The sequence below is a fragment of the Mytilus californianus genome, unplaced genomic scaffold (assembly GCF_021869535.1).
Source record: "Mytilus californianus isolate M0D057914Y unplaced genomic scaffold, xbMytCali1.0.p SCAF_6, whole genome shotgun sequence".
Lineage (NCBI taxonomy): Eukaryota > Metazoa > Mollusca > Bivalvia > Mytilida > Mytilidae > Mytilus > Mytilus californianus.
Window position 1 is genome coordinate 93,608,390 of NW_026262712.1, and position 16,709 is coordinate 93,625,098.

Below are 16,709 nucleotides of genomic sequence, written 5' to 3' on the forward strand. Positions count from 1 at the left end.
ATGCTGATGGCCATATTGGATTTTCTATCATATAAAATATATCAACAGCAAGCTTAAAGAGATTCTAAATAATATTCATCAAGTGACATCATTTAATAATATTGTTCAAGATGTCATGTTTTTCTGTTTTAATCTTTTTGCTGATTTCTAGCATGTAAAAACACTATTCCATGTGAAAGCAATTTTTTCTTTAATCAAATTACTTTCCTTATGGATATTTTAAACAAAAGCGTAACCTGATGCTTATCATTTTTGACTTTCCAGGGCTCACACTACTTCAAAATCATAAGGAGAAGTGACTACTCTTTTTGAAATTGAGAGGGAGAAGTGGTGAGATTTGAAAGAGAAGTGCTTGTTCGCTCGCGGCTCTACAATGTTTGGTTTTTACTATAATACATTAAGGGCCATATGTATCTTATTTTTTTTATATTGTTCAATTTGTACCTGGGTATACAATTAAAGTAACTGTTCAAATTTAAAGTTGTTTAATTTTATCATATCTAGTTGCACAATCATATGAGTGCTCTTTTCAGAAAACTAGAGGCTCTCAAGAGCCTGTGTCGCTCACCTGATTCTACTTTGGTTTTGGAAATCATGTAAAAATAGATTAAAATCATAACAGATACCCTAATAATGAGTGAGGCCAAATTTGTTTAATATTGGTCCTGTAATTTAATAAAAAATCCTGGAGGCCATCTTGAACAGTAAATCGGCAACAAAGTAGCAACACTTAATCAGCACCTCATAAGAAACATTTATGCCATGTTTTGGTTTCATTCCATTCAGTGCACCTCTTAGAAGAAGCATTTGTATGTATTTCCCATAGGGTCTTATGTTAAAGGAAGTCCCCCCATTGGCGGCCATCATGGATGAAGGATCAGCTTCAAAGTAACAAAACTTAGTCAGCACCTCATAAGGAACATTCATGCCATGTTTGGTTTCAATCCATTCAGTATGTGGTTCTCTAAAAGAAGACATTTGTATGTATTGTCCATAGGGTCCTTTGTTAAACATTGTCCCCATCTGGCAGCCATCATGGATGAAGGATCAGCTTCAAAGTAACAACACTTGGTCAGCACCTCAAAAGGAACATGCATGCCATGTTTGGTTTCATTCCATTCAATGGTTCTCTAAAAGAAAACATTTGTAGGTATTTCTCATAGGGTCCTATGTTAAACTAAGTCCTCCGCTGGCGGCCATCTTAGATTATGGATGGGCTTCATAGTAACAACACTTGGTCAGCACCTCATAAGGAACATTCATGCCATGTTTGGTTTCATTGCATTCAGTGGTTCTCTAAAAGAAGACATTTGAATGTATTTCCCATAGGGTCCTATGTTAAACTAAGTCCCCCGCTGGCGGCCATCTTGGATGATGGATCGGCTACAAAGTAACAACACTTGGTCAGCACCTCATAAGGAACATTCATGCCATGTTTGGTTTCATTCCATTCAGTGGTTCTCTAGAAGAAGTTCAAAATGTAATAAAATGCTTCGCTGGGGTGCAGCTTGATACGACCGCAGAGGTCGAACCCTGAACAGTTGGGGCAAGTATGGACACAACATTCAAGCTTGATACAGCTCTGAATTTGGATTGTTATTAAATATTTGACACAGCATAGGTTTCTGACACAGAAAGAATGTGGTCTAAGAACTTGAATTTTTTTAATTTATCTATTATGGTCCAATGTCCAAAATCAAAATACATGGTTAGATTCAGCATACTAAAGAACCCCATATATTCAATTTTTGTTAAAATCAAACAAAGTTTAATTTTGGACCCCAACTTGGACAAACTTGAAAATTGGGCCCATAATCAAAAATCTAAACACATGTTTAGATTCAGCAAATCAAAGAACCCCAAGAATTCAATTTTTGCTAAAATCAAACTAAGTTTAATTTTGGACCCTTTGGACCTTAATGTAGACCAATTTAAAAAACGGGACTTAAAATTAAAAATCTAAATACACGGTTAGATTTGGAATATCAAAGAACCCCAATAATTCAATTTTTGATGAAATCAAACAAAGTTTAATTTTGGACCCTTTTGACCTCAATATGAACCAATTTGATAGCGGGGCCCACAAATAAAAAATCTAAATTCATGGTTAGATTCAGCATATCAAAGAACCTCATATATTCAATTTTTGTTGAAATCAAAAAAAGTTTAATTTTGGACCCCAACTTGGACCAACTTGAAAACTGGGCCCATAATCAAAAATCTAAACACATGTATAGATTCAGCTTATCAAAGAACCCCAATAATTCAATTTTTGTTAAAATCAAACTAAGTTTAATTTTGGACCCTTTGGACTTCAATGAAGACCAATTTAAAAAACGGGACCCAAATAAAAAATCTAAAAACACGGTTAGATTTGGCATATCAAAGAACCCCAATAATTCAATTTTTGATGAAATCAAACAAAGTTTAATTTTGGACCCCAATTTGGACCAACTTTAAAACTTGGCCCATAATCATAAATCTAAATACATGTTTAGATTCAGTATATCAAAGAACCCCATATATTCAATTTTTGTTGAAATCAAACAAAGTTTAAATACTGGACCCTATCTTGGACCAACTTGAAAACTGGGCCCATAATCAAAAATCTAAACACATGTTTAGATTCAGCATATCAAAGAACCCCAAGAATTCAATTTTTGTTAAAATCAAACTAAGTTTAATTTTGGACCCTTTGGACCTTAATGTAGACCAATTTAAATAAAATGCTCCGCTGGGGCGCAGCTTGATACGACCGCAGAGGTCGAACCCTGAACAGTTGGGGCAAGTATGGACACAACATTCAAGCTTGATACAGCACTGAATTTGGATTGTAATTAAATATTTGACACAGCATAGGTTTCTCACACAGAATGAAAGTAGTCTAAGAACTTAAAATTTTTTAATTTACCTATTCAAACCATATCATTATTATTTGCTTTTATATATAAATCAGAAATAACCAATTTAAAATGGAAAATTTTAAAGAAAAAAAAGGAAAAAAAAATCCCCCCCCCAAATTTTTTGAAACCCCCTTATGATTCATCACCCCCAAACTCAATCCCAGCCTTCCCTTTGTGGTATGGTACCTTGCAGTACAATTTCAGAGAGATCCATACACTTGAACACAAATTATTGTCTGGAAACTAGAAAAATGCTTGGGTTTTTTGCACCTTTTTGGCCCCAAATTCCTAAATGTTTAGGGCAATTACCCCCAAACTCAAACCAAGCTTTCCCTTTGTGATATGGAACCTTGCAGTACAATGTCATAAAGATCCATACACTTACACACAAGTTATTGTCATGAAACTAGAAAAATGCTTGTTTTTTTGCCCCTTTATGGCCCCTAATTCCTAACATTTTGAGACAATTACCCCCAAAAACAATCCCAGCCTTCCCTTTGTGGTATGGTACCTTGCAGTACAATTTCAGAGAGATCCATACACTTGAACACAAGTTATTGTCTGGAAACTAGAAAAATGCTTATTTTTGGCCCCTTATTCCTAAACGTTTTGGGCAAGTACCCCCAAACTCAATTCCAGCTTTCCCTTTGTGATATGGAACCTTGTAGTACAATTTCATAAATATCCATACACTTACACACAAGTTATTGTCATGAAACTAGAAAAATGCTTGTTTTTTGCCCCCTAATTCCTAAAATTTGGAGGCAATTACCCCCAAAATCAATCCCAGCATTCAAACCCTCAATCAGCATCATTTAACAGTAATATCTAAAAATGGAAATTACATAATAAAGGTATTAAAATAGATAAAATGCTTCGCTGGAGCGCAGCTTGATACGACCGCAGAGGTCGAACCCTGAACAGTTGGGGCAAGTATGGACACAACATTCAAGCTTGATACTGCTCTGAATTTGGATTGTTATTAAATATTTGACACAGCATAGGTTTCTGACACAGAAAGAATGTGGTCTAAGAACTTGAATTTTTTTAATTTACCTATTATGGTCCAATGTCCAAAATCAAAATACATGGTTAGATTCAGCATATCAAAGAACCCCATATATTCAATTTTTGTTAAAATCAAACAAAGTTTAATTTTGGACCAACTTGGACAAACTTGAAAACTGGGCCCATAATCAAAAATTCGTAAGGGTTCCGCGGAACCCAGTGTCTCGCCTACTTTTTCTATTAATCGCAGGCTCAACAAAAATGAGGAAGTAAATCAATAAAAATATTCCTCTTGATACTATCTTTTGATTGTAAGAAGCTTCTGTCCAAGTTTGGTAAAAATCCAGATTAGTTAATGAATCTAATAAATGTTTAAAAACTTTATCTGCAGACTGAATGTAATGTTAACTGGAAGAAAACAAAATTTCCTTCTGGATACTAGCATTTGATCATAAACAAGCTTCTGTCCAAGTTTGGTACAAATCCAAAATAGTATAAGAAAGTTATTAAAATTTTAAAAACTTTAACCACAGAGTGAATGTGTTGTTTCCTGGCAGAAAATCTAAGTCCATTTAAAAGTAAAATAAGGAAAAAATGGATTTTTTTTTTTACAAAATTTACTTCTGGATACTATCTTATGATCATAAACAAGCTTCTGTCAAAGTTTGGTAGAAACCCAGGATAGTTTAAGAAAGTTATTAAAATTTTAAAAACTTTAACCACAGAGTGAATGTAATATTTCCCGGCAGAAAAACTAAGTCCATTTGTAAGTAAAATACGGAAAAATTGGAATTTTATTTTTACAAAATTAACTTCTGGATACTATCTTATGATCATAAAAAAGCTTCTGTCCAAGTTTGGTAGAAATCCAGGATAGTTTAAGAAAGTTATTAAAATTTTAAAAACTTTAACCACAGAGTGAATATTTGTGGACGCCGCCGACGACGACGACGGAATGTAGGATCGCTATGTCTCGCTTTTTCGACTAAAGTCGAAGGCTCGACAAAAATCTAATCACATGTTTAGATTCAGCATATCAAAGAACCCCAAGAATTCAATTTTTGCTAAAATCAAACTAAGTTTAATTTTGGACCCTTTGGACCTTAATGTAGACCAATTTAAAAAACGGGACTTAAAATTAAAAATCTAAATACACGGTTAGATTTGGAATATCAAAGAACCCCAATAATTCAATTTTTGATGAAATCAAACAAAGTTTAATTTTGGACCCTTTTGACCTCAATATGAACCAATTTGATAGCGGGGCCTACAAATAAAAAATCTAAATTCATGGTTAGATTCAGCATATCAAAGAACACCATATATTCAATTTTTGTTGAAATCAAAAAAAGTTTAATTTTGGACCCCAACTTGGACCAACTTGAAAACTGGGCCCATAATCAAAAATCTAAACACATGTTTAGATTCAGCATATCAAAGAACCCCAAGAATTCAATTTTTGTTAAAATCAAACTAAGTTTAATTTTGGACCCTTTGGACCTCAATGAAGACCAATTTAAAAAACGGGACCCAAATTAAAAATCTAAAAACACGGTTAGATTTGGCATATCAAAGAACCCCAATAATTCAATTTTCGATGAAATCAAACAAAGTTTAATTTTGGACCCTTTTGACCTCAATATGAACCAATTTGATAGCGGGGCCTACAAATAAAAAATCTAAATACATGGTTAGATTCAGCATATCAAAGAACCTCATATATTCAATTTTTGTTGAAATCAAACAAAGTTTAATTTTGGACCCCAATTTGGACCAACTTGAAAACTGGGCCCATAATCAAAAATCTAAATACATGTTTAGATTCAGCATATCAAAGAACCCCATATATTCAATTTTTGTTGAAATCAAACAAAGTTTAAATACTGGAACCTATCTTGGACCAACTTGAAAACTGGGCCCATAATTAATAAAATGCTTCGCTGGGCGCAGCTTGATACGACCGCAGAGGTCGAACCCTGAACAGTTGGGGCAAGTATGGACACAACATTCAAGCTTGATACAGCTCTGAATTTGGATTGTGATTAAATATTTGACACAGCATAGGTTTCTGACACAGAAAGAATGTGGTCTAAGAACTTCAATTTTTTTAATTTACCTATTATGGTCCAATGTCCAAAATCAAAATACATGGTTAGATTCAGCATATCAAAGAACCCCATATATTCAATTTTTGTTGAAATCAAACAAAGTTTAATTTTGGACCCCAACTTGGACAAACTTGAAAACTGGTCCCATAATCAAAAATCTAAACACATGTTTAGATTCAGCATATCAAAGTACCCGAAGATTTCAATTTTTGTTAAAATCAAACTAAGTTTAATTTTGGACCCTTTGGACCTTAATGTAGACAAATTTAAAAAACGGGACCCAAAATAAAAAATCTAAAAACATGGTTAGATTTGGCATATCAAAGAACCCCAATAATTAAATTTTTGATGAAATCAAACAAAGTTTAATTTTGGACCCTTTTGACCTCAATATGAACCAATTTGATAGCGGGCCCACAAATAAAAAATCTAAATACATGGTAAGATTCAGCATATCAAAGAACCCCATATATTCAATTTTTGTTGAAATCAAATAAAGTTTAATTTTGGACCCCAATTTGGACCAACTTGAAAACTGGGCCAAAAATCTAAAATCTAAATACATGTTTAGATTCAGCATATCAAAGAACCCCATATATTCAATTTTTGTTGAAATCAAACAAAGTTTAATTTTGGACCCCAACTTGGACCAACTTGAAAACTGGTCCCATAATCAAAAATCTAAACACATGTTTAGATTCAGCATATCAAAGAACCCCAAAAATTCAATTTTTGTTAAAATCAAACTAAGTTTAATTTTGGACCCTTTGGACCTTAATGTAGACCAATTTAAAAAACAGGACCCAAAATTTAAAATCTAAATACACGGTTAGATTTGGCATATCAAAGAACCCCAATAATTCAATTTTTGATGAAATCAAACAAAGTTTAATTTTGGACCCTTTTGACCTCAATATGAACCAATTTGAAAGCGGGCCCACAAATAAAAAATCTAAATACATGGTAAGATTCAGCATATCAATGAACCCCATATATTCAATTTTTGTTGAAATCAAACAAAGTTTAATTTTGGACCCCAACTTGGACCAACTTGAAAACTGGGCCAAAAATCTAAAATCTAAATACATGTTTAGATTCAGCATATCAAAGAACCCCATATATTCAATTTTTGTTGAAATCAAACAAAGTTTAATTTTGGACCCAACTTGGACCAACTTGAAAACTGGGCCCATAATCAAAAATCTAAACACATGTTTAGATTCAGCATATCAAAGAACCCCAAGAATTCAATTTTTGTTAAAATCAAACTAAGTTTAATTTTGGACCCTTTGGACCTTAATGTAGACCAATTAAAAAAACGGGACCCAAAATTAAAAATCTAAATACACGGTTAGATTCGGCATATCAAAAAACCCCAATAATTCAATTTTTGATGAAATCAAACAAAGTTAAATTTTGGACCCTTTGGACCTCAATGTGGACCAATTTAAAAACGGGGCTCAAAATCCAAAAACTTAATACACGGTTAGATTCAGCATATTAAAGAACCCCAAGAATTCAAGAATAAAACCCCATTGAAATTGATCAAGAAATAAGCAATTTATACGAAGTATCTTCTTTTGCACAATACTGTGCAATTGAATATTTCTTGCTATTGCGCAATACTGTACAATTGACAATTTCTTGCTATTGCGCAATATTGTGCTATTGGATATTTCTTGCTATTGCGCAATACTGTGCAATTGAAGATTTCTTGCTATTGTGCAATACTGTGCAATTGAAGATTTCTTGCTATTGTGCAATACTGTGCAATTGAAAATTTCTTGCTATTGCACAATACTTATTATATAATAATTTACACATCCTGTTTGGTGTGTATCTCCTACCATATCATTATTATTTGCTTTTAAATATAAATCAGAAATAACCAACTTAAAATGGAAAATTTTAAAAGAAAAAAAAAAGGAAAAAAAGAAAAAAAAAAAAAAAAAAAAATCCCCCCCCCCCAAATTTTTTGAACCCCCTTATGATTCATCACCCCCAAACTCAATCCCAGCCTTCCCTTTGTGGTATTGTACCTTGCAGTACAATTTCAGAGAGATCCATACACTTGAACACAAGTTATTGTCTGGAAACTAGAAAAATGCTTATTTTTGGCCCCTTTTTGGCCCCCAATTCCTAAACGTTTCGGGCAATTACCCCCAAACTCAATTCCAGCTTTCCCTTTGTGATATGGAACCTTGTAGTACAATTTCAGAAATATCCAAACACTAACACACAAGTTATTGTCATGAAACTAGAAAAATGCTTGTTTTTTGCCCCTTTTTTGGCCCCTAATTCCTAAAATTTTGAGGCAATTACCCCCAAAATCAATTACAGCCTTCCCTTTGTGATATGGAACCTTGTGGTACAATGTCAGAGAGATCCATACACTTACACACAAGTTATTGTCTGAAAGTTACAAAAATGCTTATTTTTGGCCCCTTTTTGGCCCCTAATTCCTTAACTGTTGGTACCATAACCCCCAAAATCAATCCCAACCTTCCTTTCGTGGTATTGAACCTTATGGTGAAATTTCATGGAGATCCATTCACTTAAACTAAAGTTAGAGTGCGAAAACCAATGTGTCTTCGGACGACGCCAGACGACGCCGGACGACGACGACGACGACGCCAACGTCATACCAATATACGACCAAAAAATTTTTAATTTTTGCGGTCGTATAAAAATCTAAACACATGTTTAGATTCAGCAAATCAAAGAACCCCAAGAATTCAATTTTTGTCAAAATCAAACTAAGTTTAATTTTGGACCCTTTGGACCTCAATGTAGACCAATTTAAAAAACAGGACCCAAAATTAAAAACCTAAATACACGGTTAGATTTGGAATATCAAAGAACCCCAATAATTCAATTTTAGATGAAATCAAACAAAGTTTAATTTTGGACCCTTTTGACCTCAATATGAACCAATTAGATAACGGGGTCCACAAATAAAAAATCTAAATACATGGTTAGATTCAGCATATCAAAGAACCCCATATATTCAATTTTTGTTGAAATCAAACAAAGTTTAATTTTGGACCCCAATTTGGACCAACTTGAAAACTGGGCCAAAAATCAAAAATCTAAATACATGTTTAGATTCAGCATATCATAGAACCTCATATATTCAATTTTTGCTAAAATCAAACAAAGTTTAATTTTGGACCCTTTGGACATTAATGTAGACCAATTTGAAAACTGGACCCAAAATTAAAAATCTAAATACACTGTTAGATTCGGCATAACAAATAAATAAATGTGATCAAAGATTTTACAAATCTAATGCGCCATACTGTGCAATTAAAGATTACTTCTTGAAATTTTTCAATATTTGAAATTTGAAAAAAAAATAATATTTGAAGAATAATTCTTTTTAATTTCTGAAATCTGAAATGAGAAAAAATTGGCCCCCCACAATTTCTTTTTATCCCCCCCCCCCCCTTTTTCCCCCAAAAAAATTCTTTCCCTCAAGATATGGTCATAATCTCAATTCAAATTTCCAATGGAGTTGGCAACCATAATTACCCATTTAAATTTACCATAGTGCTAACTTAATCTATTTTATAATAGAATTAATAAAAATATAGTGTCAAATCTTTCATATGGATTTTTTTGTAAAAAAAAAAGATGAAAACATTTGCAGATATTTTTACTGGTCTTCCTTTATAAATATGCATTTCTTTAAACATAATTTAAAAGCAGTGAAAGGGAAGTAACCAAAACGTTGTATTTGGATTACCTCCCTTACACTGTTTTAGATTATCTTTATTGTTCATTAACCATTACTTTATACATAATTTAAAAGCAGTGTAAGGGAGATAATTTCAATGATGTATTTGATTTATCTCCCTTACACTGCTTTAAATTTTGTTTTGTACTAAAGCTTTTGTCCATTAACCAGGACAACCTTGTTTTTCCCCCTTTTTTGCCCCTAATTCCTAAACGGTTTGAGCCATAACCCCCCAAAGCAAATCCTAACCATCCCTTTGTGGTATGGAAACTTGTAGTATAATTTCAGAGAGATCCATACACCGTTCCACAGTTATTGTCTGGAAACTAGAAAATGCTCATTTTTGGCCCCTTTTTGGCCCCTAATTCCTTAACTGTTGGTACCATAACCCCCAAAATCAATCCCAACCTTCCTTTTGTGGTATTTAACCTTATGGTCAAATTTCAAAAAGATCCATTCACTTAAACTAAAGTTAGAGTGCGAAAACCAATAAGTATTCGGACGACGACGCCGGACGACGACGACGACGACGCCAACGTCATACCAATATACGACCACAAAATTTTTTTGCGGTCGTATAAAAATGACATCATAGTCATGGCTAAAAATAAACAAAATCCTTAATCAGCAACATTTTACAGTAATATCAAAAATAAAATTCCTTTGTAACCATAAAAGCCCATTTAAATACATCATGACAGATATTAAAATAGAAAATGACATCATAGTCATGGCTAAACATAGCAAAAACCTTAATCAGCATCATTTAACAGTAATATCTAAAAATAAAAATTTCTTTGCAACCATAAAAGTAAAATAGAAAATGACATCATAATCATAGCTAAAAATAAACAAAAATTTTTTTTATTACCAAATTTTAAATGGAGTTTATTAAACTAAAACAATAAATTTGCAACCATAAAACCCCATTTAAACACATCATAAAAGTATTAAATAATTCAACTACATCATAAGGCTATAAAAATAGAAAATGACTTCATAGTCAAATTAAGGCTAAAGGTAAACAAAAAACCTTCATCAGCAAAATTTTATATTGGCAAATTTCCAATGAAGTTTATTATACTAAAATTGTTGGCAAATTTCCAATGCATTTATTAACAATAAAGTTATTGGCAAATTTCCAATTTACATAATTTAAAAGCAGTGTAAGTGAGATATTTAAATGAGTTTGAATTACCAACCTTACACTGCTTTTAAATAATGTTTTGTACTTATTTGTCTATTAACCTGGAAACCCTTGTTTTTTCACCTTTTTTTCCCTTATTATTTAAAGGTTTGAGCCATAACCCTACCCCAAAGCCAATTCTTAAATTCCAATGTAACCTAAATTTACAATATACATAACTTCAATTTAAGTTTTTGATAAAATCAAACCACATCATTATTATTTGCTTTTATATCTAAATCAGAAATAATTAACCAACTTTAAGTGGAAAATTTTCACACATCACGCCCCCCCCAAACTCAATCCCAGCCTTCAGTTTGTGGTATGGTACCTTGCAGTACAATTTCACAGAGATCCAATTACTTAAACACAATTAATTGTTGGAAACTAAAAAACAATGCTTATTTTTAACCCCTTTTTTAGCCCCTTATTCCTAAACATTTGAGCAATTATCCCCCAAACTCAATTCCAACTTTCTCTTTGTGATCAGAATTAACCAACTTAAAATGGAAAATTTTAAAGAAAAAAAAAAGGAAAAAAAATCCCCCCCCCCAAAATTTTTTGACCCACTTCCCTTTGTGGTATGGTACCTTTAAGTACAATTTCAGAGAAATCCATACACTTGAACACAAGTTAATGTCTGGAAACTAAAAAAATGCTTATTTTTGCCCCCTTTTTTGGCCACTTATTAATAAATGTTTTGGGCAAACATTTTACAATAATATTTAAAACTGAAATTAATTTGTAACCTTAAAATTAAATAGAAAATGACATCATAGTCATAGCTAAAAATAAACAAACTATTGGTAAATTTCCAATGGAGTTTATTATATTAAAACAATAAATTTGCAACCATAAAAGCGCATTAAAATACATCATAAAAGTATTAAAAAAAATTTAACTACATCATAAGGCTATTAAAATAGAAAATGACATCATAGTCAGACTAAAGGTAAACAAAAAACCTTCATCAGCAAAATTTTATATTGGCAAATTTCCAATGAAGTTTATTATACTAAAATAATTGGCAAATTTCCAATTTACATAATTCAAACATAGTGCAGGTGAGATATTTAAATGAGTTTGAATTACCAACCTTACACTGCTTTTAAATAATGTTCTTTACTCAATTATTTGTCTATTAAAATGGAAACCCTAGTTTTTTAACCTTTTTTCCCCTTATTCGTTAAACGAAAAAAAATAATTACCCCTTTTTTGACCCCCCCCCTATGATTCATCACCCCCCCTTCCCCCCCAAACCAAGCTCAATAACAGCCTTGCCTTTGTGGTATGGTACCTTGTAATACAATTTTAGAGAGATCCATACACTTGAACACAAGTTATTGTCTAGAAACTAAAAAATGCTTATTTTTCACCCCTTTTTAGGCCCCTTATTACTAAACGTTTTGGGCAATTACCACAAAACTCAATTCCAGCTTTCCCTTTGCGAAATGGAACCTTGTAGTAAAATTTCAGAAAGATCCATACACTTACACACAAGTTATTGTCATGAAACTAGAAAAATGCTTGTTTTTTGCCCCCTTTTGGCCCCTTATTCCTAAAATTTTGAGGAAATTAACCCCAAAATCAATCCCATCATCGACCCTTTGTGATATGGAATCTTGTAGTACAATGTCAAAGAGATCCATACAATAACACACAAGTTATGTCTGGAAGTTACAAAAATGCTTATTTTCGGCCCCTTTTTGGCCCCTAATTATTTAACTGTTGGTACCTTCCTATTGTGGTATTGAACCTTATGGTAAAATTTCATAGAGATCCATTCACTTAAACTAAAGTTAGAGTGCGAAAACCATTGTGTATTCGGACGACGACGACGACGACGACGACGCCAACGTCATACCAATATACGACCACAAAATTTTTTTGCCGTCGTATAAAAACAGGACCCAAAATTAAAAATCTAAATACACGGTTAGATTTGGAATATCAAAGAACCCCAATAATTCAATTTTAGATGAATTCAAACAAAGTTTAATTTTGGACCCTTTTGACCTCAATATGAACCAATTTGATAACGGGGTCCACAAATAAAAAATCTAAATACATGGTTAGATTCAGCATATCAAAGAACCCAATATATTCAATTTTTGTTGAAATCAAACAAAGTTTAATTTTGGACCCCAATTTGGACCAAATTGAAAACTGGGCCAAAAATCAAAAATCTAAATACATGTTTAGATTCAGCATATCAAAGAACCTCATATATTCAATTTTTGCTACAATCAAACAAAGTTTAATTTTGGACCCTTTAGACCTTAATGTAGACCAATTTGAAAACTGGACCCAAAATTAAAAATCTAAATACACTGTTAGATTCGGCATAACAAATAAATAAATGTGATCAAAGATTTTACAAATCTAATGCGCCATACTGTGCAATTAAAGATTACTTCTTGAAATTTTTCAATATTTGAGGAATAATTCTTTTTAATTTCTGAAATCTGAAATGAGAAAAAATTGCCCCCCCCCCCCAATTTCTTTTTATCCCCCCCCCTTTTTTTCCCTTAAAAAATTCTTTCCTTCAAGATATGGTCATAATCTCAATTCAAATTTCCAATGGAGTTGGCAACCATAATTACCCATTTAAATTTACCATAGTGCTAACTTAATCTATTTTATAATAGAATTAAAAATATAGTGTCAAATCATTCATATGGATTTTTTTTGTAAAAAAAAAAGATGCAACATTTGCAGATATTTTTACTGGTCTTCCTTTATAAATATGCATTTCTTTAAACATAATTTAAAAGCAGTGTAAGGGAAGTAACCAAAATGTTGTATTTGGATTATCTCCCTTACACTGTTTTAAATTATCTGTATTGTTCATTAACCATTACTTTATACATAATTTAAAAGCAGTGTAAGGGAGATAATTTCAATGATGTATTTGATTTATCTCCCTTACACTGCTTTAAATTATGTTTTGTACTAAAGTATTTGTCCATTAACCAGGACAACCTTGTTTTTCCCCCTTTTTTGCCCCTAATTCCTAAACGGTTTGAGCCATAACCCCCCAAAGCAAATCCTAACCATCCCTTTGTGGTATGGAAACTTGTAGTATAATTTCAGAGAGATCCATACACCGTTCCACAGTTATTGCCTGGAAACTAGAAAATGCTTATTTTTGGCCCCTTTTTGGCCCCTAATTCCTTAACTGTTGGTACCTTAACCCCCAAAATCAATCCCAACCTTCCTTTTGTGGTATTTAACCTTATGGTCAAATTTCAAAAAGATCCATTCACTTAAACTAAAGTTAGAGTGCGAAAACCAATGTGTCTTCGGACGACAAGGCCAGACGACGACGACGACAACGTCATACCAATATACGACCACAAAATTTTTTGCGGTCGTATAAAAAGTTAACACCGATGACGGACGACGGACGCCAAGTGATGAGAAAAGCTCACTTGGCCCTTCGGGCCAGGTGAGCTAAAAACAATTAAATATCTGGCACTAATAAAAAAGATTTTTTTATATCAAAAAGGAAAAGAAAGTTGTTATATCAATTAAATAAAATGCTCCGCAGGGCGCAGCTTGATACGACCGCAGAGGTCGAACCCTGAACAGTTGGGGCAAGTATGGACACAACATTCAAGCTTGATACAGCTCTGAATTTGGATTGTTATTAAATATTTGACACAGCATAGGTTTCTGACACAGAATGAATGTGGTCTAAGAACTTAAAAATTTTAAATTGGACATTCACCTATTATGGTCCAATATCCAAAATCTAAATACATGGTTAGATTCAGCATATCAAAGAACCCCAAGAATTAAATTTTTGATGAAATCAAACAAAGTTTAATTTTGGACCCTTTTGACCTCAATGTGGAAAAGTTGATAACGGGGCCCAAAAATCTAAATACATGGTTAGATTCAGCATATCAAACAACCCCATATATTCAATTTTTGTTGAAATCAAACAAAGTTTAATTTTGGACCCCGATTTGGACCAACTTGAAAATTGGGCCCATAATCAAAAATCTAAATACATGTTTAGATTCAGCATATCAAAGAACCCTAAGAATTCAATTTTTGTTAAAATCAAACTAAGTTTAATTTTGGACCCTTTGGACCTTAATGTAGACCAATTTGAAAAACGAACAAAAATTAAGAATCTAAATACACGGTTAGATTCGGCATATCAAAGAACCCCAATAATTCAATTTTTGATGAAATCAAACAAAGTTAAATTTTGGACCCTTTGGACCTCAATGTGGACCAATTTAAAAACGGGGCCCAAAATCCAAAAACTTAATACACGGTTATATTCAGCATATTAAAGAACCCCAAGAAGTCAAGAATAAACCCCATTGAAATTGATCAAGAAATAAGCAATTTATAAGAAGTATCTTCTTTTGCACAATACTGTGCAATTGAATATTTCTTGCTATTGCGCAATACTGTACAATTGACAATTTCTTGCAATTGCACAATATTGTGCTATTGGATATTTCTTGCTATTGCGCAATACTGTGCAATTGAAGATTTCTTGCTATTGCGCAATACTGTGCAATTGAAGATTTCTTGCTATTGTGCAATACTGTGCAATTGAAAATTTCTTGCTATTGCACAATACTTATTATATAAAAATTTACACATCCTGTTTGGTGTGTATCTCCTACCATATCATTATTATTTGCTTCTAAATATAAATCAGAAATAACCAACTTAAAATGGAAAATTTAAAAAGAAAAAAAAAAAAATCCCCCCCCCCCCCCAAATTTTTTGAACCCCCTTATGATTCATCACCCCCAAACTCAATCCCAGCCTTCCCTTTGTGGTATGGTACCTTGCAGTACAATTTCAGAGAGATCCATACACTTGAACACAAGTTATTGTCTTGAAACTAGAAAAATGCTTATTTTTGGCCCCTTTTTGGCCCCCAATTCCTAAACGTTTCACACAATTACCCCCGAACTCAATTCCAGCTTTCCCTTTGTGATATGAAACCTTGTAGTACAATTTCAGAAATATCCAAACACTTACACACAAGTTATTGTCATGAAACTAGAAAAATGCTTGTTTTTTGCCCCTTTTTTGGCCCCTAATTCCTAAAATTTTGAGGCAATTACCCCCAAAATCAATTACAGCCTTCCCTTTGTGATATGGAACCTTGTGGTACAATGTCAGAGAGATCCATACACTTACACACAAGTTATTGCCTGAAAGTTACAAAATGCTTTTTTTTGGCCCCTTTTTGGCCCCTAATTCCTTAACTGTTGGTACCATAACCCCCAAAATCAATCCCAACCTTCCTTTTGTGGTATTGAACCTTATGGTAAAATTTCATGGAGATCCATTTACTTAAACTAAAGTTAGAGTGCGAAAACCAATGTGTCTTCGGACGACGCCGGACGACGCCAGACGACGACGACGACGACGACGCCAACGTCATACCAATATACGACCAAAAAATTTTTAATTTTTGCGGTTGTATAAAAACTACTCTGTTATTATGTTCATGAAACTGAGTATTCCTCATTAAAAAGATATATAAATTTAACAGTTAAGCTTGGACATAATATAATTATATTAGTGTAATAGTCCCAGAGTTGAGCAACTTTAACTTATAAATTGAAACAATGCATATACATTAATCAAGAAGATCTAACCAAAAGTATGTTAATGCATGTGGAATGCATAATTTTCCTTTTGGGATCAATTTTTGTCTGTCAGCAGTGCCATTCATGCGTACGTAGTCATTATCGCAAGAATCAGGATTTCGGTCATAGCAGGTCCGA

At 32.9% G+C, this 16,709-nt stretch overlaps 1 protein-coding gene and 1 long non-coding RNA gene across 4 annotated transcripts in view; one reads left to right on the forward strand and one right to left on the reverse strand.

Annotated features, from left to right (window-relative positions):
• LOC127706976 (recombining binding protein suppressor of hairless-like) overlaps positions 1-16,709 on the reverse strand; it is a 54,306-nt gene that overhangs the window by 21,145 nt on the left and 16,452 nt on the right. The gene's annotated exons all lie outside the window — the stretch shown is intronic.
• On the forward strand, positions 1,487-4,106 carry LOC127706992 (uncharacterized). The gene is made up of 2 exons (XR_007984686.1): positions 1,487-1,621; positions 3,908-4,106. It is a non-coding gene; the product is annotated as an uncharacterized LOC127706992 (long non-coding RNA).